The sequence below is a fragment of the Chelonia mydas genome, chromosome 9 (genome assembly GCF_015237465.2).
Source record: "Chelonia mydas isolate rCheMyd1 chromosome 9, rCheMyd1.pri.v2, whole genome shotgun sequence".
NCBI classification, from domain to species: Eukaryota; Metazoa; Chordata; order Testudines; family Cheloniidae; genus Chelonia; species Chelonia mydas.
Genome location: NC_057855.1, coordinates 26,953,129 through 26,975,764, shown reverse-complemented (window position 1 = coordinate 26,975,764; position 22,636 = coordinate 26,953,129). Strand labels below are relative to the sequence as shown.

The window sequence follows — 22,636 nt, the reverse complement described above, 5'->3', positions numbered from 1 at the left end:
TACGGGAAATGTTAACAGACCTTTAATTGTGAATACACAATACAGATATAAACCCCATGTTAAATCTCTTCCCGTTTTGCTGAGCACAACACTGTGAAAGTTTGTTTGACAAGAAACATACCTAATATGCTACGGGGCAACTTCTTTTGGCCTAGTGTGTTAGGGTATGGCTTCACTGCAGAGTTATCCCAAGCTAAACTAGCATGAGTAGAGTCACTGCAAAGCCCTACCTGTGCCAGACCCATGTGGCTGTGTCCACAATGGTGCTGAACTAGCCCGTGTGCTGGGCTGGATTTGTAGCAGGATATCCCATGATTCCTAGTGGTACATTACATTGGGCCACTCTATGAATTCATTTACAGTGTGCTGTGGGAGAACTTGTTCATCCTTCCTGGACTCGTGTGTGGAAGTTCTTTTGTGGGTCGTACTAATACCATGTCACAGCTTTACTAGAAGGCTGGTGTCAAGTTCTGGCCAACTGACAGAACAGGAGGGTTTCTTGGATGTTCAAATGCTGTGGAAAGTTCAGTAGAAATAGAGCAGATAAATGTGGGTTTAAAACTCAGTGCAGGAGAAAGGAGCAGTTTGACAAACAAGTGCAGTGCAAGTGGAATTGTGGGATAGGATTGGAGGACAAACAGCAAGTAGGCTTGGTTAGCTTGATTTCTTACTGCAAAGTAGGCAGGTTGCCAGCCTGGCCTGTACTAAAACCCAAACTCAGACCTGTACCCTTAGTCATGCTAGTCAGAGTTTAAAGCCTCCTCAAGCCTGGGTTTTCTCTGGGGGTGGAAGGGAGTTAGGGGTAGCATCTGCACTAGACCCTGGGCTAACTCTGCAGTGAAGACATACCCTTAAAGACTGAGTAGCTGTGCCAGAAGTGGGAACTGGGAAAGTATTTAGGGTCTTACTGTTGCAGAGTGATTCGGGGTGTGGATGCAAACAGGTTCTCACCACCACAAACAATATGAATAATGATAGCAGAACACTGGGCTGCTTTCCAGAAACCTGGTAATGAAGTGCCACTGGACTTCCCCTGTGCTGAAAGTCACAGGGTGGCTGGATGTACTGGGAAAGGAAGGGTATTCTGGACTAGTCCATGTCATCTTGAAGATCAGGTGGTCTGAGTTAACTGCTGGGCTGGAAATAAGTTGTGGTTGGTTTTGGTTTCTATTTGAAAAGTCACACAGCTCTATGAATGCACTACTTTCATGTTCTGTTCCAGGAGGCTGAAATGAGTTGCAACACACTTAACAGAGAGAGAGCATTCAGCAGAGAGATCACGCTCAAGAAATCTTTGGGTTGTTGCACTAGGGGTGAATTTGGTCTGTTATATTTTGTTATCAAAGCCACATTATGATGATATTGCCCATCAGCACTGGTATTTCATTCTTGGTTAGAAATGTCTATTTTCAGCTCTTCATTTGTTCAGCTGCAGCTTCACTTAAAAAACAAAAACCACCATAAATGCAATTTAACAGGTTTTTGGTCACAAGAGTCAATCCTGCTGTCATATCTGCAAGTGCAGGGCCTGCCTAAACAGATTCATGAACTTCTTCTGTGTCGGGATGGGGAAGAGATTTTGAGAGTAGGGGTTTTGTTTGGGTATGGACTGTAGAGATTGGGGGGTGCTAGAGTTATGGAGCCTATTCTAGCAGTTAACCAAGAGAAATGGCTCCTTTCTAGACTCGTTTGTGGTACTACATAGCTGAATTATGCTTGGTAGGTAATGCTCTGGTGATGTGATGTCAGAGAGTTTTGGGAAGAGAACATACACTCTCCCACCCCCACCCCAGGCACCATGAGGTCTGGTATTTTTAAAGGATCCTAAAGGATGCCCTAACCCCATTGAAATTTAAATGGCACTTAGCTCCTTTAGGCTTCGTTGATCATTTTAACCTTAGGGCCCAATCCTGTGAGGTACTGAGTGGCATAAACTCCCATGGACCTTGTAGGAGGTGTCCAGCATCTTGCAAAATCAGGCCCAGCTTTGAAAAGTATACAGTGTTTTCTTAAAAGAAATGTCATCTGTGTTTTTTTTCTGCATACTTGCTGCCAATGTGAATAGGATAGGATTCGTTTCAAGATGTATAGTATGCTCGAATATAATTTAGATTTCTAAGTTATTTTGATTAAAAGGGTGCTTTTAGTAAAGGACTTTTAATGTAGTCATTAAAATTTCAGGTAAGTAAGTAATTTGCACACGCCATCAGTATCCTAAGAAGGAAAAAGTTCACAGGAATGGAGTAAGTTCTCATGTGTAAAACAGCCATTCAGCCAGCATAGTTTCTGTAAATCAAGGAAGATTAAAATAGCATAAGCTTAATTAAAACTAAGTCATACTGACTAATTACATGTTTATTTGCTTTAATTCTAGAGGGCAAAACATAGTCTCAGGCTCCGCAAACTTCAGGTAGAGAGTCCTCCTTTAAAAATAAATCACGCTCCAACATACAATGAACTGTGGGCATTTTTAGTTAATAAGAATATTGCTTATATAGGCAAAAGTCTAGAAATTCGCAGTTAAGGCTGAAAATATTCCCTTATTCACAAATAACTAACTTTGTATTTAAAAAAGGGAGAGAGAGAAATAGAATTGTTGGAGGGATTAAAAGCTTTGAGGGAGGGTGGGAAGTCTCAACTATTTACATGCAATTTGAGCCTGCTAAAAATGGCTCTAGGCAGCTGTACAAATCAGTGGGTCACTCCATTCCCATTGTGCTAACATAGACATTTTCCAAACTATTGGCTAAATAGATACTTAAGTGGATCTACAGATATGTCTGGTGTCTCCAAAGGGTTAGAGAAAGAACAGTGGTAAATGTCAAGACCCCCTGCAACATCTAACAAACTGTTAGGCATGACATGTCTTGTTTTTCTACTTTTGTCCATTTAAGTCTAACCTTTTTTAAAAGTGGAAAGGGGTATGTATGATTGTAGCTTTAAAAATTCCATTTTGTGCCAATGTAGTTCTTGTGAAAGGGTGTCGGATTGACAGCCCTTAAGACTGAACTCCACTGTCTATCCAAAAAATGTATATAGCACAGATGTGGGACAGTGAAAATCTCTCTGCACTGCCCTACCAACATTTCTCAGCCCTCACCTGCTAGGGCAGGATGGGCAAACTTTTTGGCCCAAGGGCCACATCTGGGTGGGGAAATTGCATGCAGGGCCATGAATCTAGGGCTGGGGCAGGGGATTGGGGTGTGGGGTGTAGGAGCGGGTGTGGTGTGCAGGAGGGTGCTCAGAGCAGGGGGTTGGGATGCAGAAGCGGTACGGGGTGTGGCAGGGGGCTCAGGGCAGGAGGTTGGGGTGCAGGCTCCAGTCTGGTGCCACTTACCTGGAGCCGCTCTGGGGTGGCAGTGGTGTGCAGCGGGGCAAAGGCAGGCTTCCTGCCTGCCCTGGCCGTGCCACATGCTGTACTGCGCTGCTCTGCGCCGCTCCTGGAAGCAGCCGGCACCACGTCCCTGTAGCTCTTGGTGGCGGGGAGGAGCAGAGAGCTCTGCGTACTGCCCTCCCCTGTGGGTACCTCCCCCAAAGCTCTCATTGGTTCCCCGTTCCCGGGCAATGGGAGCTGTGCGGGGGCGGTGCTTGGAGGCGAGGGCAGCTCACGGAGCCCTCTGCCGCCGCTCTCCCCCAGGGGCTGCAGGGATGTGGTGCCAGCCGCTGCCAGCAGCGATGCGGGGCCTGCGGCGCCACAGGGGTGGCAATCCCACGGGCCAGATCCAAAGCCCTTATGGGCCGTAATTTGCCCACCTCTGTGCTAGGGCCGTCTCTAGGTATGAGAGGGACTTCTAATTCTCCTACCCATACTGTCCTTCACCTGTCTGCTGGGGTTGCCAACTAGGGTGTGTGTTATGGTGTTAGTTCTGTAATGTAGAACCCTAGTGCTGGGAACTGAACTGAGATACCCAAACTCAAGTATCACAGGCGGCCAAACAGCTGTAATGTATTAGCATCTATCTGTCACTTCTGATCTGTCCTAAGGTTCCATATCCCATTACCAAACCCCTTTAGCTATGCAGCCAGTCCCTCCCTCCTTAATAATTGTTTATAATAAAGAAATATTCAGATTATGTGATTGTGTCTTTGGCCAAAGCTCTCTAGGGGAGATTAAGGCAAGATGTCTGAACTAAATATTTTTAGAGAATAATCACAGTTGAAGACTTGTTAGAAATATGTGGGCTAGATGAGCTCCAGCTGAATTGCTCAACTGGCTGTGGAAATAGATCCCAAAGGTTTGTTGATTTCTTGAGATGAACAAAACCTTTTGGTTGTAGCTTTTTGAATATTAAATTCTTGATCTAACCTAAAATTTAGCAAAAGTATTTCAATATTAGTTTTTGTTAAACCTTTACTCTACTAATGGGTCTCTTAACTTTTTCTTACTAATTATTTTAACAGTGCCCAAAAATGCATTGGGCACCCCTCACTACGACAACCCCATGATACCTGCTCCAGCGAGCTTAGCAACTAAGTTTAGGCATGACTTGGTGGCCAAGGATGAAAATGGTAGGGTGCGAGAGGGGAGGAAAGACCAGAGCAAAATAAATCATATTATTCCATGAAGACTAGTGCACAGCATATTGGGTGCAATAAATTATTCTTAATAATTTGGATAGATTGCATAAGTAGATGGAAAGTTTAATGATGTAATTTCTTGGAGGCCTTGCAGAAGAAATGAGTCTCAAGGAGGAATTTGAATGAAGAGAGGTTTTTCAGACCCAGCTCAGGAAAGGTGTTCCATGTGAAGTATGTGTACCTGCCAGATGTCATGCATTTTACATGATGCTAGGGTATTCCTCTTTGATGTCATGCTTTTTCTGCGTACCATCCCTCTGATGTGACCTAGAATCAGGACTGCAAACACTCTTGAATTTTGCAAGTGATGTGATTTTGGTCTTTGCAAAAGGCACTCTCACAGTGGTGTAAAAAGTTCCATTCTTCGCAAAATTCTCACCTGGAAAGAGCAGACAGGAATGGGAGCAGCAGCTGAGTGTCCTCCTCTGTCTGCGTGTGTCGGGAGCACCCCCCCTGCTCTGGGCTCATTCATCCCTGTTATCCGCGGACTTTACCCCACCATTCCACTTCAACTGCCCTAACCTCTGATTGGCCACCTGCTGAGTCACTTCCACCTCTGCAGCCTCAACCCCTGGTAGAGATTGTGTTCCACTAGTGGCCCACAGTATGCCAACATTTTTAGGGCTGACTTAGAACAATGCTTCCTCAGCTCTCGTCCCCTAACGCCCCTACTCTACTTGCGCTACGTTGATGACGTCGTCTTCATCTGGACCCATGGAAAAGAAGTCCTTGAGGAATTCCACCATGATTTCAACAATTTCCATCCCACCATCAACCTCAGCCTGGACCAGTCCACACAAACGGTCCATTTCCTGGACACCACTGTGCCAGTAAGCGATGGTCACATAAACACCACTCTATACCAGAAACCTACTGACCGCTATACTTACCTTCATGCCTCCAGCTTGCATCCAGACTACACCACACGATCCATTGTCTACAGCCAAGCTCTAAGATACAACCGCATTTGCTCCAACCCCTCAGACAGAGACAAATACCTACAAGATCTCTATCAAGCATTCTTACAACTGCAATACCCACCTGTTGAAGTGAAGAAACAGATTGACAGAGCCAGAAGAGTACCCAGAAGTCACCTACTACAGGACAGGCCCAACAAAGAAAGTCACAGAACTCCACTAGCCATCACCTTCAGCCCCCAACTAAATCCTCTCCAGTGCATCATCAAGGATCTACAACCTATCCTGAAGGATGATCTCTCACTGTCACAGATCTTGGGAGACAGGCCAGTCCTTGCCTACAGTCAGGCCCCCAACCTGAAGCAAATACTCACCAGCAACCACATACCACACAACAGAACCACTAACCCAGGAACCTATCCTTGCAACAAAGCCCGTTGCCAACTGTGCCCACATATCTATTCAGGGGACACCATGACAGGGCCTAATAACATCAGCCACACTATCAGAGGCTCGTTCACCTGCACATCCACCAATGTGATATATGCCATCATGTGCCAGCAATGCCCCTCTGCCATGTACATTGGTCAAACTGGACAGTCTCTACGTAAAAGAATAAATGGACACAAATCAGATGTCAAGAATTATAACATTCATAAACCAGTTGGAGAACACTTCAATCTCTCTGGTCACGCGATTACAGACATGAAAGTTGCGATATTACAACAAAAAAACTTCAAATCCAGACTCTAGCGAGAAACTGTTGAATTGGAATTCATTTGCAAATCGGATACAATTAACTTAGGCTTGAATAGAGACTGGGAGTGGCTAAGTCATTATGCAAGGTAACCTATTTCCCCTTGTTTTTTCCTACTCTCTCCCCCCCCCCCCCCCCCCCATACGTTCTTGTTAAACCCTGGATTTGTGCTGGAAATGGCCCACCTTGATTATCATACACATTGTAAGGAGAGTGGTCACTTTAGATAAGCTATTATCAGCAGGAGAGTGGGTGTGTGGGGGGGGGGGGTGAGAAAACCTGGATTTGTGCTAGAAATGGCCCACCTTGATTATCGTACACATTGTAAGGAGAGTGATAACTTTAGATAAGCTATTACCAGCGGGAGAGTGGGGTGGGGGGAGGGGTATTTTCATGCTCTGTGTGTATAAAAAAAGATCTTCTCCACTTTCCACTGTATGCATCCGATGAAGTGAGCTGTAGCTCACGAAAGCTTATGCTCAAATAAATTGGTTAATATCTAAGGTGCCACAAGTACTCCTTTTCTTTTTGCTAATACAGACTAACATGGCTGTTACTCTGAAACTTGAATAAATATGTGGACAGAGTTGGCATCGAGCTTTGTTGCAAGGATAGGTTCCTGGGTTTGTGTTTTCATTGTGTGGTGTGTGGTTGCTGGAGAGTATTTGCTTCAGGTTGGAGGGGCTGTCTGTAAGCGAGGACTGGTCTGTCTTCCAAGATCTGTAAGAGTGATGGATCATTTGTCAGGATAGGTTGTAGATCCTTGATGATGCGCTGCAGAGGTTTTAGTTGGGGGCTGAAGGTGACAGCTAGTGGCGTTCTGTTATTGGGCCTGTCCTGTAGTAGGTGACTTCTGGGTACTCTTCTGGCTCTGTCAATCTGTTTTTTCACTTCAGCAGGGGTCCCCAACACGCTGCCCGCGGGTGCGATGGTGCCCGCTGGGGCAGTTATGTGCGCCCGCAGGACACCGCACCACTGAAATGCTGCCGAGAAGCATTGCCGTTTCTTGGCGGCATTTCGGCAGCGATGCTTCTTGCTGTTGCCACTTCTCAGCGGCATTTCGGCGGCGCAGATTCTGGCACCCATCAGTCTTCTGGGAATAGGAATATGCTATTCCCACAGAAAGGTTGGGGACCACTGATCTAGGCTGAAGTTGATGGTGGGATGGAAATTGTTGAAATCATGGTGGAATTCCTCAAGGGCTTCTTTTCCATGGGTCCAGATGATAAAGATGTCATCAGTGTAGCGCAAGTAGAGTAGGGGTTTTAGGGGACGAGAGCTAAGGAAGCGTTGTTCTGAGTCCGCCATAAAAATGTTGGCATACTGTGGGGCCATGCGGGTACCCATAGCAGTGCCGCTGATTTGAAGGTATATATTGTCCCCAAATGTGAAATAGTTGTGTGTGAGGACAAAGTCACAAAGGTCAGCCACCAGGTTTGCCATGACATTATCGGGGATACTGTTCCTGATGGCTTGTAGTCCATCTTTATGTGGAATGTTGGTGTAGAGGGCTTCTACATCCATAGTGGCCAGGATGGTGTTTTGAGGAAGATCACCGATGGATTGTAGTTTCCTCAGGAAGTCGGTGGTGTCTCGAAGATAGCTGGGAGTGCTGGTAACGTAGGGCCTGAGGAGAGAGTCCACATAGCCAGACAATCCTGCTGTCAGGGTGCCAATGCCTGAGATGACGGGGCGTCCAGGATTCCCAGGTTTATGCATCTTAAGAAGCAGATAGAATACCCCTAGTCGGGGTTTTAGGCAAGTGTCTGCACAGATCTGTTCCTGTGCTTTTTCAGGGAGTTTCTTGAGCAGACGGTGTAGTTTCTTTTGGTAATCCTCAGTGAGATCAGAAGATAATGGCCTGTAGAATGTGGAGTTAGAGAGCTGCCTAGAAGCCTCTTGTTCATATTCCAACTTATTCATGATGATGACAGAACCTCCTTTGTCAGCCTTTTTGATTATGATGTCAGAGTTGTTCCTGAGCCTGTTGATGGCGTTGTGTTCAGCATGGCTGAGGTTATGGGGTAAGTGATGCTGCTTTTCCACAATTTGAGCCTGTGCACGTCGACGGAAGCAATCTATGTAGAAGTCCAGTCTGTTGTTTCGACCTTCAGGAGGAGTCCATGCAGAATCCTTCTTTTTGTAGTGTTGGTAGGAAGGATTCTGTGGGTTAGTATGTTGTTCAGAGGTGTGTTGGAAATATTCTCTGAGTCGGAGACGTCGAAAGTAGGATTCTAGGTCACCACAGAACTGTACCTTGTTGGTGGGCCTGGAGGGACTAAAGGAGAGGCCCCGAAATAGGCCAGTCTCTTCCTTGATAGGATTGCTGGACTAGTGGATAGAGGGGAAGTGGTAGATATGAGATATCTTGATATTAGTAAGGCTTTTGACACAATCCCACATGACGTTCTCATAAGCAAACAAGGGAAATGTGGCCTAGATGAAATGGCTGTAAAGCTGGGTGCACAGCTGGTTGAGAAACTGTACTCAGAGTAGTTACAAATGTTTCACTGTCAAATGGGGGGGAGCATACATAGTGGGGTCTCGCAGGGGTCAGTCTTGTTCTGTTACAATATTTTCATTTATGACTTGGATAATAGAGTGGAGAGTGTGCTTACACAATTTTTTGTCATACACAAATTTTATATGGGAGGGGTTGCTATCGCTTCGGACAGCACGATAAGGATTCAAAGTGACCTTGACAAATTAGAGATTTGGTCTGAAAAAACAATGTGAAATTCAATAAAGACAAGTGCACAGTACTACACTGAGGAAGGAAAAATCAAATGCACATCTACAAAATGGGGAACAATTGGCTAGGCAATAGTACTGCTGAAAAGGATCTGGGCATTATTGTGCATTACAAATTGAATATGAACCAACAATGTGAGGTAGTTACAAAACAGGCTAATGTCATACTGGAGTGTATTAACAGAAATGTGTATGTGAACACAAGAGGTAATTGAAACTGGTGAAACCTGTTTGAGTACTGAATCCGGTCCTGTGTCCAGTACACTTTAAAAAAGATGTGGACAAACTGGGGAGAGTTCTGAGGAGAACAAAAAAAAAATGATAAACCTGACTTACGAGGAATGTTAAAAAAAAAAAACCTGGGCATGTTTCTTCTTGAGAAAAAGAAGGCGGAGGTTGGACTGGATAAGTCTTCAAATATGTTAAGATCTGTTATAAAAAGTGAGAATGGTGATCAGTTGTTTCCCATGTCCATAGAAGGTAGGTCAAGAAATCCTGGGCTTAATCTGCAGCAAGAAAGATTTAAATTCGTTATTAAGAAAAATTTTCTAATTACAAGGATAAGGACTGGAATAGCTTCCGAGGGAGTTGTAGAATCCTTGTCACTGGAGATTTTCAAGGACAGGTTAGACAAATACCTGCTCAGGGATGATCTAGGTATTTTTGGTCCTGTCTCAGCATGGAAGGCTTGGCTACATAACATCTCAAGGTCCCTTCCAGCTCTACATTTCTCTGATTCTGTCTTAGGGGGTGTGAATCCCACTATTTTAGTTACTGTGGTTCTTTTACATACCTTAGGAGACGATGAAAATAGAGCAAAATAATCTCAATTAACAACCATGCCTGCTATTATTATTAGAGAGAAGAAACAAAAACGTGAAACAAAACAACACAAGTAACAGAATACAAGTGATAAACTAGTTACTGCTGTTCAATCTCTTCTGTATGTCTTTCTATGGAGAGCTTTGAGCATGGACTGCCTCTGATGTATTCTTTGGTCCTGCCTTGAGTGCAGGGGACTGGACTAGATGACCTCCTGAGGTCCCTTCCAGTTCTATGATTTTAAGTTAAGACCATGTTAGCAACAATTCCCAAAAGGAAATTTGAATTTCTCTATTGTCAGGTGTTCTTCATAACAAGTATCTGCACGTTATTATATAATCCTCCCTTAGGGGATATCTCCGCTTTATGTGCTACAGACAATGTTATTGGTATTCTGCTTTATCTGTTGCCCATCTGCCTCTCACAAAGGGTGTCTTCCAAAGTATAGTTAACATTGTATTTTCGTCAGCCAGAAAAGGGCTCATGTATACCCGTTCTAAGATGACCTGGTCATTGGAGCATACTGCCTGGAAAAGGCCTCCAAGTAATTGTCTCATAGTCCAGATTCTATTCTGGAACAGCATGGATTAGTCAGCACCACTAGGAGCTGAATGACTCCACACAGTCTGTTATTTCTAGGACTCGTCATGGATCTCGGTCTCCACAGAAGTGTATTTCTACTGGAGGACAGGATTCAGAAGTTGATAGCCACGGGACACAAGGTTTGCTCTCCAGTTGTGTCTATCAGAGGTCTGAGGTCTTGGATCTGAACATTGGTCTCTTGCATCAGCATACTGTTTTAGTGAAGTTCCACCTGTCTTTTCCAGCAGTTTCTAAATTTCCAGGACTCATCATCCTGGCCCTCTCTTGTCCTGTTGGCAAGGAGTACTTTGAAGGTCATAGACTACAAGAATTGAGAAGTTTAGTGAGGAAAATCTTTGCCATCTCCAAGAACAGGGAAGCTCATTAAGGGAACAAACTGATCCAAGGTTAATGGAAGAAAAGACATCCAACGAAGTGTCAGTTGGCCCAAACTCAGAGCACACAGATATGTCCTAAGAGCTTTAACTCAAATCCTAATGAGATGAGATGTAAAGGGTGATGTTTTGCAATAATTTGGCAGTGGCTTTTATCAACAAGCAAGAGGGTACCAGATCCTCAGCCATCATACAATCATCTAATCTTCTCTGTTCCTGGACAAAGAAGAAGGAGAGGAGAAGAAGAAGAAGAAATGTAATGTATATGTGGGGGATAACATTTCCTGTAAAAATTGCCTAACACTTCTGATAAAGGACCCTGCTTTCATTTTCTTAGAACTTTTTAAAAGTTCAAACACTTGAGCTGAGATTTTCCATGCCAGATATCTGCCTCAGGATGATTTTTTTTGTCTTTGTTTTTCCCCCCAAAATTATCTGCCAAAATGGTTCAGCCATTTCTGAGAACAAAGCTAGGGAAAATATATTGTTTTACTCATTAAAAATATTCTAGTGTCCTTTTCTTTGAAGAACGCTAGTGTACATGTTCTTTGGAGCAGGGACTTGAAATTTGGCAGGAGGGATGGCCTTTGTGTTAGGAAGATGCTTCTTGGCACCCTTGTGAAAATCTGCCCAAATTTGGCCAGGTTATAGATCTTTGAAAAGTCAGTTGGCATGTGCTCAGTAAAAACATCTTTGATATTTTAGCAGCTAAAATCTGTGAAGATCACAGAGCACAGTCAAGTCTCTCACAGCTCCTGTGTGTGACTAGACCGTGCATGTTCCATCCCCACTGAACATACTCCATGCCCTCAGAGCCTCCTATGTGTGATTAGATTGAGTGTGCTCAATCCTTTCAGCTCCTACCTGTGTTGACATGTGCATGCTCCATCTCAGAGATACTTCAGTGAAGCCAGACTTGCCCTGCAGTGGCTGTTCAGGGCTAGGGTAGGACCAGGCAGTGAAACTGAAAGCAGGGAGCCTGTTTTTCCTGTGCTGTTGATGACCTACCCTGCTGGCACCCAGACAACATGGAGGAGGAAGTCACTTGATTCAAATGCTGAGGGGACAAAAGCTGGGCCAAGGGGGAGGGCAGGGAGTAAATTGAGACAAGGAATCTGAGACTGGAAACTTGGAGGGGGGTGACTTGAGACCAGGGAGAGGGAAGGCTGGAACTGGCTGAGCAAGGAGGCTAGACTGGGATCTAGTGAGGGAAATGTGTGTCTGTGGAGGGAGGCAGACTGGGAGCAAGTTGGGAACACGAAGGTTGGGTGAGGAGCTGGGGGAAGGGGAGGAGACTGGGACTGGCTGAGCAAAGAGACTGGGATAAGGAGCCAAGGAAGGACAGTGCGGAAAACAGAGAATGGATGAGGAGCCCAGGGAGGGAGACTAGGTCTGAGAGCCAGTGGGAGGGAAAGGAAGAGGCAGATTGAATGTGGAGGCCGGAGGGCAAAATCAGCTGGGCAGGGACAGTGGGACAGGAATGAAAATCCCGAGGAGTGGAGAGTGGTAATAGGCAGGCCAGGAGACTGGGACAAGGAGCCAGGGATGAGGAAGAGGCAGCACAGGCACAAGGTTGGAGGGGGTCAGGCAGAAGGTTCAAGTTTAGGGGAAATGGGCAGAGGAGTCTCTGCTCACGACTGTATGATCCTATCCAGAGCCTGGAATGGAACTCAGGATTCCTCAGTCTCATCGTTCCTCTGTTGTCAACAGATATCTGGCAAAATGTTTCATTCCCCTCTAGTGCTGGTCCTCATAAAAGATAACTTACACCTGGAATCAGTTCCTCCATTAGCGCAAGTGGCAGAGGTCAGTGTGATGGAGCTGAAGGTTACAACCCTACTGCTGAAGCATGTGGGTATCAGTATGATTCCACATGATGGAATTGTTTTTCACTTTCTATTTTAATAAACTAGGAAATTACACACATGTACATGCATGCTATGTTAAAAGAACATAATTAAGGTTGCGGTCAAGCACTCAAAAAATAGGAAGTGCCAGAATTAAGGCTGCCTGTGCAACCTTAATTCATCCCCTATTCTGGATATACATGATAATGCAGTCTTTAATGATGTGATTGCATGCTTTTTTTCTCCACAGGACACCTGCTTTATTCATTGTACAGGAAGAATGAGGGTTGTGTAGTAAGGGAGCTATTTTCTGTAAGACCAAGAAATTGGAAGGTATTCAGTGAATGAGACGGGCGCGGTGCGTAATAATAAGTGCATGGAGGATTTGGGCTCTTATAAGCATTGTATAATGTGGGACAGAAAAACACAAAGACATGAGGAGATCACTACAGGAAGGTTTTGTGAAACAAGATATCTTGGATGAGAGAGACTGGGGTAGATGTACCTGCTTGTCACTGGGAGGCCTTGCAGGTTATTCTAAGAGCTAATGGGTCACATGGAAGATGGTGCAAAGCAGAGACTGTATATATCTCTGATTTGCATCATCTTCCATGCGAGAGAGAGAGATATAATATATATATTAGAACTGTAATTGTTCAGCATAGCTTGGCAGGCAATTTAAACAATATTATGATTATTACTATGCAGACTGTGAAACAAAGGGTACACCTATTGCATGTTGCCTTGTTTATTTCTATCAGTAGATGAGATGTTGAATAAATTAGTCAGTGTGGCTTCTTTTCCTGTTTCTGTTGCAGTCTATGGGCACGAATCTGATCTTTGATGTGGAGCTGAGAAGTATGCTGCTTATCTTGTAAAATCAAGCCCTTGCACTTTTTTCAGTTATAACTCTTGTTAATATCATTATAAAGAAATGTGAAAGTTAATATGTGTTTTTAAAGGCCAAATCTTTCTATATGGTCTGCTAGCATGGATCTTTACACCTGTGTGGGATCCAAAGGGTCCAAGCTAGTCAGATCCTGTTAAAAGATCAGGCCTAAATTTCTTCTGTGTACCTCAGTTGATCAGAAAATGGAATTTCCTTCTTGTGGGAAATTCAGATATTTCAAAACTTGTCGGAGTTTTGAATCAGAATGAAAAGTTGAAATTTTTAGTGAGAAGGAAATTCTGCAATAGTTCATTCTGATAGAATCATAGAATATCAGGGTTGGAAGGGACCTCAGGAGGTCATCTAGTCCAACGCCCTGCTCAAAGCAGGACCAATCCCCAACTAAATCATCCCAGCCAGGCCTTTGTCAAGCCTGACCTTAAAAACTTCTAAGGAAGGAGATTCCACCACCTCCCTAGATAACGCATTCCAGTATTTCACCACCCTCCTAGTGAAAAGGTTTTTTCTAATATCCAACCTAAACCTCCCCCACTGCAACTTGGGACCATTACTCCTTGTTCTGTCATCTTATACCACTGAAAACAGTCTAGATCCATCCTCTTTGGAACCCCCTTTCAGGTAGTTGAAAGCAGCCATCAAATCCCCCTTCATTCTTCTTTTCCGCAGACTAAACAATCCCAGTTCCCTCAGCCTCTCCTCATAAGTCATGTGTTCCCGTCCCCTAATCATTTTTGTTGCCCTCCGCTGGACTCTTTCCAATTTTTCCACATCCTTCTTGTAGTGTGGGGCCCAAAACTGGACACAGTACTTCAGATGAGGCCTCACCAATGTCGAATAGAGGGGAACGTCCCTCGATCTGCTGGCAATGCCCCTACTTATACATCCCAAAATGCCATTGGCCTTCTTGGCAACAAGGGCACACTGTTGACTCATATCCAGCTTCTTGTCCACTGTCACCCCTAGGTTCTTTTCTGCAGAACTGCTGCCTGGCCATTCGGTCCCTAGTCTGTAGAGGTGCACGGGATTCTTCTGTCCTAAGTGCAGGACTCTGCCCTTGTCCTTGTTGAACCTCATCCGATTTCTTTTGGCCCAATCCTCTAACTTGTCTAGGTCCCTCTGTATCCTATCCCTACCATCCAGCGTATCTACCTCTCCTCCCAGTTTAGTGTCATCTGCAAACTTGCTGAGGGTGCAATCCACACCATCCTCCAGATCATTTATGAAGATATTGAACAAAACCGGCCCCAGGATCAACCGTTGGGGCACTCCACTTGATACCGGCTGCCAGCTAGACATGGAGCCATTGATCACTACCCATTGAGCCCGACAATCTAGCCAACTTTCTATCCACCTTATAGTCCATTCATCCAACCCATACTTCTTTAACTTGCTGGCAAGAATACTGTGGGAGACTGTGTCAAAAGCTTTGCTAAAGTCAAGGAACAACACGTCCACTGCTTTCCCCTTATCCACAGAGCCAGTTATCTCATCATAGAAGGCAATTAGATTAGTGAGGCATGACTTGCCCTTGGTGAATCCATGCTGACTGTTCCTGATCACTTTCCTCTCCTCTAAGTGCTTCAGAATTGATGATAAAACATTATAATATAAAGTATTATTTTAAATGTATGTAATATAAATAACACATGAACATAATGAAATTAATATAAAAGTCAAAATGAATTAAACGGTAGTTAAAATGAAACGTTTGGGCATTGTAGAAATGAAATGAGAAAGTTTAAATGAATTGTTTTGACTTTTTCCTGTCAAAAACTTTTCTTAAATAGATAGATATGCTCCCATAAAACTTAGATTTTGCTGAAACTGCATTTTCCTAAGAGAAATTTGTTCTGTCAGATTTGTCAAACAGATGTCATTTCTATATTAAAAAGGTGATTTGTTTTTTTTTTTGTAGAGCAAAGCAAATGCATGGTAGACTATTGCCACCTTCTGATTGTGCAGTTTAAGTGCACTGCCTAAGATACATTTAAACTACCGGCGCTCAGAACACTCAACAATGGGGGCCTGTAATCTCTTGATTTCTGTTTAGACTGGTGATATTTTTGTACAAACTGCTTCTACTCTAACCAATTTGCTTTAATGCACACTGAAATATGTGTGATTGGAGAAGAGGAAATTCACAAAAACATTACACAGTTTACTGAACTTGACTCAAACAAGCAGACCCCTTTTGCTCCTTTTAGCGAAATTTAGTTTGACTGCTACTTTTTTCCATTATGATGCTAGTGTTCCATAAAGTTGCATAGTAGCACTCAAAAAAAAAAAAAAAAAAAAAAAAAAAAAAAAAAGAGAGAGCGAGAGAGACTTGGGCTACCCTGCCTGTATTGACAGTGTGAAATATTGCTGTTTAAGCAGTTTCACACTTCAGACAGTTACTGAAGTACTCATTACTGTAAATGGTCAGCAGTGATGTTAGTATTCCCTGCCAGGTAGAGCTTGGTGGAGGAAATTTTGAAATTTTCAAATGGAAAAAAGGAACAAAATTTTCATTGTTAGCTCCACTGCCCAGGGAATTAATTACTACTGTTGTTTTTTTTGTTTTGTTTTTTGTTTTTTACTTAGGGCTTGTCTTCACTACCATGCTAAATCAGCACCGCCGCCATTGATGCAGCAGTGCCGATTTAGTGCGTCCGCTGAAGACGCATTACGTCGATGGGAGAGCACCCTCCTGTTGACATAATTACTCCACCTCAATGAGAAGTTGAAGCTATGTCAGCAGGAGAACGTCTCCCTCCAACATAATGTAGTGTAGACACGACTTTATATCACTCGGGGGGTGTTTTTTTCACACCCCTAGCGATGCAACTTATGTCAGTTTAAACAGTAGTGTAGACAAGGCCTTAGTCCTTCAACTGCGAATACTATGAACTGGTAACGAAAGGCATGTTGGTCTGGTGGATTAAGTACATAAAAGAGTTAGTAACTTCTTAACTCTAATGCCAGGTCTGCTGCTGACTGTGTGTGCTCATAGATAAGGTTATCAGTATCACTGTGTTGGTTTGATCATTTGTAAAATGAGAATTAAGCAATTTAGAAAAGAAAAAAAGATATAAAGTACCATGTCCAAACCAAAATCACTCCAACAGTTGTTTCTGCATTACAGAACAGAAGTCATGATAAAAGTCAATTCATTTGAAAAAAAGAATGATCCCGTTTTTCAAAACCTGTTACGCTGTCTGTCACCTGGAGTTGTAATAGCCAAATATCGTCAAACTTGCTTGATTTTCTTCATTGTCAGGGGGAAAAAAGAGGGAATGTGACACACACACATCGGCATTACCATACTGGATCAGATCATTGCTTCATTATATCTAGTATTGTATCTCTGATAGTAGCCAGATGCTTCAGAGGAAGATGCAAGAAACCCTGTAGTGAACAACTGTGTCCTCATAGAAGAACATTTCTTCCTAATCAAAGTTAGAGGTTGACTTTTCAGCTGAAGTATGGGGCTTTATATCCTGTCTAAACGCCAGAGCTCTGATTGGGTTAGTAAACAGTGGTACAGCATTCTGGTACCTTTTTCATGCTGGCTTCTTGTTCTCCAGAACCTAAGCTTTTTTTTTTTTTTTTTTTTTTTTTTTGGTATGTCTCTAGATATTTGCTGAGAGAATGTGTGTGCAAAAATGTGTTCTGATATCAGTGATTTAGTGATCTCTGCCTGCATTTGCAGAACCTGGAACAATATCTCTGAGAGGTACACTGTTCATCTCCGTGGGTACTAATTCATCTCCTCAATGATAATACATTAAATGTCCACGCTGTTAATTATATCATTGCTCATAAGCATATAGGAAAGGAGGAGGATCAAATTATAGATATTTGCACAATGTACTGTGATTAATGCCTCATTTCAGCATTATAAGTGAGTGGGCTTAGGAGGTACCACTTGTGATCTTCCCCACAATAAACAAACAAAAAAAACCAATGCCAAGTTAGCTAGCAGAGCATCTGAACCCTGCAAGGGAGAGATAATATCAAGAAGCCCAAAGGAGCATACAAGCCTCATTGAGAAAAAGCCAAGTAGTAGCCCAGCAGATCCCGTGTGTATTCAGACCACACGAAGTCTGAGTCCAGACATCATATGTGATTGCATTTGGAACATCTGCTCATAGTACTGTGGGAAGCATCTCTTATAAGTAAAGTTTGGAAGAGTACAGCTGTGTTTGATTTTCCATTTTGACTCCTAACTGTAAAACTCTGGGTGTTCTCATTATCTGTACAAATGTTTAATATGTTTTGAATTCTTCTAAGCTTTTGACTTCAGTCATGTCATGACAATGAGTTCCATAGGCATTTTAATAAAAAATATTTCCTTTTATTACTTCTAAATTGCTTTTCAGTTCCTTTGAATGCTCCCTTGTCCTGTATCATGAGAGAAGACTACCCAATTTACTTTCCCAGTACCATAATTTTGTATAAGTCTGTCAGGTCACATTTAATTAGTCTCCTCACTAATGTAACATTTCTGATCTCTCCCCCCCCCCGCCCAATAATTTGTGTTGCTTATCTTTGAACTCTTATTTCTGCCGTACCGTGACCAGAACTGAACAAGGGTGAGGGTATTCCAGGAATTTAAGTGATGACATAATATTTTCAGTATTATTTTCTATCCTATTATTTATACTTCTGAATATTTTGTTTACCTTTCGAATGCTTCTGCACATTAAGATGTTTACATTGAACTTTCCATAATGACCTGTAGGTTTCTTTGCGTGATTAGTTAATTTAGTTTTCCTGGATATGAATAGTTCAAATTATTTCTTACAACCTTACATCTTTTTTTTATTTTGTTTTATTTATCAGTACTGAATTTCGTCTGCCAGTGTGTACAGCCCCTGAGGGTAGGCTTATCAGGTACTTCTGAAGGTCCACACTATTTAGTCTGTTCTTGATGAGCCAAAGTAACTTTGTGTCTATTTGACTTTTTCTAGATAATTGATGAATGTGTTATATGGTATTTATTGACTTGAGTAAAGTATTCAACATCATTCCATATGGTATGGTATTCTTCCTGAGAAACTGAGTTTGGACAGAATTGCTTGAAGATGGATAATACAGTTGTCTAAACAAATAAAAAGCAAGTTAATTTAATGACACGATATGCTATCATCATGATATGGGATATCGAGTAATGCTGTGAATGTCAAGCATTTTTTTAAAAGCATAGAAAATGAACACATATCTAACTAATTAGAATGGTGGGGAATACATGGGAAAGACAGAGAACATGTTAGAGGAAAATAAAAATTCAGCATGGACTTGATAAACTAGGGAAATGGGATTTGAGATCAATAAAATGAGATTCATGAAGGACAAATGCAGCATTGTTCATCTGAGGAGGATGAATCAACTGCACAAATTTAGAATGGTAGCATACTGGCTAGTGTTAGAGAGAACTAAAAAAATCATAGAATCATAGACTTTACGGTCAGAAGGGACCATTATGATCATCTAGTCTGACCTCCTCTACAGTGCAGGCCACAGAATCTTACCCACCCACTCCTGCAATAAACCTCTCACCTATGTCTGAGCTATTGAAGTCCTCAAATCGTGGTTTAAAGACTTCAAGGTGCAGAGAATCCTCCAGCAAGTGACCCGTGCCCCACTCTGCAGAGGAAGGCGAAAAACCACCAGGGCCTCTTTCAATCTGCCCTGGAGGAAAATTCCTTCTCGACTCCAAGTACAGCGATCAGCTAAACCCTGAGCATATGGGCAAGACTCACCAGCCAGACACCCAGGAAAGAATTCTCTGTAGTAACTCAGATCCCACCCCATCTAACATCCCATCACAGGCCTTTGAGCATATCTACCGCTAATAGTCGAAGATCAATTAATTGCCAAAATTAGGCTATCCCATCATGTCATCTCCTCCATAAACTTATCAAGCTTAGTCTTGAAGCCAGAATTGTCTTTTGCCCCCACTGCTTCCCTTGGAAGGCTGTTCCAGAACTTCACTCCTCTGATGGTTAGAAACATTCATCTAATTCCAAGTCTAAACTTCCCGATGGCGGTTTATATCCATTTGTTCTTGTGTCCACATTGGTACTGAGCTTAAATAATTCCTCTCCCTCCCTGGTATTTATCTCTCTGATATATTTATAGAGAGCAATCATATCTCCCCTCGGCCTTCTTTTGGTTAGGCTAAACAAGCCAAGCTCTTTGAGTCTCCTTTCATAAGACAGGTTTTCCATTCCTCGGATCATCCTAGTAGCCCTCCTCTGTACCTGTTCCAGTTTGAATTCATCCTTCTTAAACATGGGAGACCAGAACTGCACACAATATTCCAGATGAGGTCTCACCAGTGCCTTGTATAATGGTACTTAACACCTCCTTGTCTCTACTGGAAATACCTCTCCTGATGCATCCCAAGACCGCATTAGCTTTTTTCATGGCGATAGTCATCCTGTGATCCACCAATACTCCGAGGTCCTTCTCCTGCTCTGTTCCTTCAAAGTGATGCGTCCCCAATTTATAACAGAAACTCTTGTTGTTAATCTCTAAAATTTAGGATTATGATGAGTTGTATTTCAAAATTTAACACTGATAAAATTAGAGGACTCACATAAGGGCAAAAACTAATCATGACCTTTGAGGAGAGATTAAAGAAAATTCTATAGCCTGCAGAAAAGAGAGAGATTTATGACGGTCTTTGAATATGTACAAGTAGTTCACAAAAGAAGTGTGCATGTGGTGAGAGTCCGGGGAGGATTATTTTCAGTAATCAGCAGATATGGAACAGGAAGAAAAATTTTATGTTGAATAGAAAGAAATTTGTAGATAATGAAACAAGTTTTCAAGGGAGGCATGGAATACCTAACAAATAACTGTCGAGATACTGAGGAAAAAATGAATACTGTCCAAAGGAGGAGGATCTAGATATGAAGTCTCATCCATAGCTTATAACTATGTCTGTGTGCTTTCTAAATTCCAAAATTTCTCTCATTTAAAAAACCCAACCCCCCATTTTAAATTCTCCATTCATTCTTTACAGAGCTCATTTTATCTATGCATATATGTGTTCCCCCTGTTCCAAATTTGCTTCTTCTCTGGCCACAAAGTAAACTTAAGCTTATGTGTTTTGTCTCATCAGGATTATTAATTTTTACACAGCCTCTTTATCATACTCTATCTCTCAGTGCTAAAATGGCACGAACAATTTAAACATACGGGAAAAATGCAAGAGAAGCTTATAAATCAGAATATCAATAGTGTAGAAAATATATGATAAAGGACAAATTATGCTGTATTATTGTTAGCCACAATATAACCCTCATTTAAGAATGTGTCTGTGAGGTTTTTTTCCCAATATGCAATATAGTAATTCCTTATTACTCCCTTATAACTCTGAGATGAATTGTGTACTTACCCTTTTCTAATTATTTCAAATTGTTAATCGGTAGGTAAGATCACTGCTATTTTGACTGCATTTTAAAAGTAGCTCATAGTACTTAGTCTGGGGATAATCTGTTAGTCAATATGTGTCATGTGGCTAAAACCCTGTATGTTGCTTTGAAAATGTACCATTAAAAGCTTTACTTTAGAATGTGGACCATCTGAATTAAATGATGGACTGACCAGTTCACAAACATAAGGCTTGTCAGTGTCCATTCAAGGTAAAAAGTGCTGGCTCACAAAGTTTGCCTAGGGTTCAATTTAAAAGAATTCCCCACATATTCTTCATTCATCTGGAATAATTCATTAGTTAGCACCCTTCATTTTGGCACACTCTGATACACTAATTGATGCTCTGTGCAGCTTCCCTCCCCCATTCCCCACCAATTATGTCAGCTCTTTCTTTACTCATCCACTGTTATACTATTCTGGATCACCTCTATTTCACAGTTTGGAGTAATAGCCCCTGTGAAGGGACAGTATGTGTAATCCATGGCACAGAGGGCATTGTGGGAGCTCTTCTCCAAAAAGTGAATTTCACCTGCTTGCATACACAATATTATATTTTGCCCTAGCTTAAAACTTCTAGAGCTTGAAATGCATGTGTGAGTGAGCATATATCTAGACCCTTGTATGCTGAAATAGACACTGTACTCATTTTACAAGACAAAAGTATAGGAAAGAAGAGAGTGCCATGTTTTTCTGTGAATGATTTGAAAATTTAGGGTTCCATCATACATTTGCTGATATGCTGTAGCTCTCATTGTCATCACTGGGGGTTAAGTTGCTCAGCAGCTCACAGGAGCAGTTTCTTAAGTTTTTGTTCATGTTGTACTTATGCACACATAAGGTAACGGTATGCAACCTTTTTGTTTTCTGTTCAAATATCAATTTTCAGTAGACGCGATTGTTTCAGATGAATCTTTTCTTTTGCCAACCATGACTTCTTTATTGTGCTTTTCTCACTAAAGTCTGGGGGATGGGTCTGGGGACAACTGGAGAAATTAAATTTTTTTTTTGTATTTCATTCTCTTTTCTAAAGTCTATTACTATAATCTTTCCTTATTTTAAAAAAAAACCACAGACACAGAATTAAGTTAGGTCATCAGTCTGAAATCCATAAATCAAGGTAAAATGAAAAGCTCTGTTTGTTTGATGCAGATGGTAGGTTTGAGTCTAGATAATACTGTGATTGGCACTTTATAAATCTTGGAGAGCTAGATATATTGAAAATAGAAAAAGGTGTCTCCGCTAGATGGTGCTGTGTAACTTGTCTACTTTTATAGTAAGCAGAATCTGTTGCTGAGCCTCTCATCCATTAAAAATTAGTCCTATACCTCTTGCACTCATAACGAACTTTCTTAGCTCTGAGCTGAAGTTATTAGTCTTCTTTCGTGTGTCATACAATATAGCAGTATGTCTAGCAAAGAGGGAAGTATAATACTTTTAGTTCTATTTCATTGTATGATTATTTGATCTGAGGCATTTAAAAATTAAAAAAACAAAAGCTGGAGGCAGGAATTACACCTAGGGTATTGCACACCAGCACAGGAATTAGTTTCCAGCAAGATAAAACCATCCCCTCCCTATAGCTATTTCCCTTCTAGTTGGCTAAAAAGAATTTGACTCTTCAGCTGTACTTCAGGGGCAAAATGCTGTACTGT

At 42.2% G+C, this 22,636-nt stretch overlaps 1 protein-coding gene across 2 annotated transcripts in view; it reads left to right on the top strand.

Moving 5' to 3' along the window:
* Positions 1–22,636, top strand: part of MED12L (mediator complex subunit 12L) — a 330,957-nt gene that overhangs the window by 147,364 nt on the left and 160,957 nt on the right. The window lies entirely within an intron of this gene.